Here is a 1,205-nt window from a genome sequence, read left to right as displayed (position 1 = left end):
GCCAAGGCCAAATTTTCCAACTACCGGTGATTCTTCTTTGTTTCCAACTTTTGCATTCCAGTCACCAGTGATAATTAACACATCCTGATTGCAAGTTTGGTCAATTTCAGACTGCAGAAGTTGATAAAATTCTTCAATTTCCTCATCTTTGGCTTTGGTGGTTGTTGCATAAATTTGAATAATAGTCATATTAATGGGTCTCCCTTGTAGGCGTATAGATATTATCCTATCACGGACAGCATTGTACTTCAGGACAGATCTTGAAACATCCTTTGTGATGATGAATGCCATGCCATTCCTGCCTAAAGAGTCCTAATTGAGTACCCAGTTCTCATCCTAGTGGCAAGTCACCCCCTCTCAGGCATCGTGCTGTCACAGTGGAGTCTGTCCATGTCCCTCAGCCTCTTACCTTCGAACTAGTGTCTTGCTTGCCTGCTTGAGTGCTCTGCTAACAATACTATGCACTGACTAGGTCCCAAGCACTGCTCACTGCTTTTGTTATGGATTGATGTCCCCTGTGACCATGGTTCTACGTCCACAGGTCCAATTAAGCCAATTACCTGTGAGAAGAGCAGACTGGGCCCAGAGAAGTGAGCACAAACAGAGGGGAAGATGCATACCACAGGGAGATCACCAAGGAACTAAGGAACAGAAGCTGAAAGAGACAAGGCCCTTCCCCTAGAGCCAACAGAAGGAGAGAGACTTCCTCTAGAGCTGATGTCCTCAATCTGGACTTCCAGACTCCTAAACTGTGAGAAAATAAATTTGTTTATTAAAACCATCCAACTGTGATTATTTCTGGAATAGTAGCAATAAGAAATTAAAAATGCACCATCTCATTTTTCCTCACAACAGTGCTTCAGGTGGGTTTAATTTTTCCAGTTTATAGATGGGGAAATGGAGGCTGAGAGGCTGAGTGACTTGCCTTAGGTCCTGTGGCTAACAGGGGCAGAGACATACATGTGTTTGAACTTGGGCTTTCAACAGCATCTCCTTCCTATTCACGCTTGCTTATGAGACCTCAGACAGGAGCACAGAAATCTTGAACAGAAGCAGAGATGGGGGAGGAGAAAGGGACATGGAAGGAGGGGTTGGGAGGTAGATTGTGGACTAGGGTCAGGGCAGAGGAACAGATGTTACAGGGCGAAAAGCCAAGGTAAAAGTGGAACAGCTCTTCCTGGGAGGATCTGGACATCAGGATAAAG

The sequence above is a fragment of the Orycteropus afer genome, unplaced genomic scaffold (assembly GCF_000298275.1).
Source record: "Orycteropus afer afer isolate SDZICR_OR568_19922 unplaced genomic scaffold, OryAfe1.0 scaffold00064, whole genome shotgun sequence".
Taxonomy (NCBI): domain Eukaryota; kingdom Metazoa; phylum Chordata; class Mammalia; order Tubulidentata; family Orycteropodidae; genus Orycteropus; species Orycteropus afer.
The sequence above is the reverse complement of the archived record's forward strand: the minus strand, read 5'-3'. Positions refer to the sequence as shown.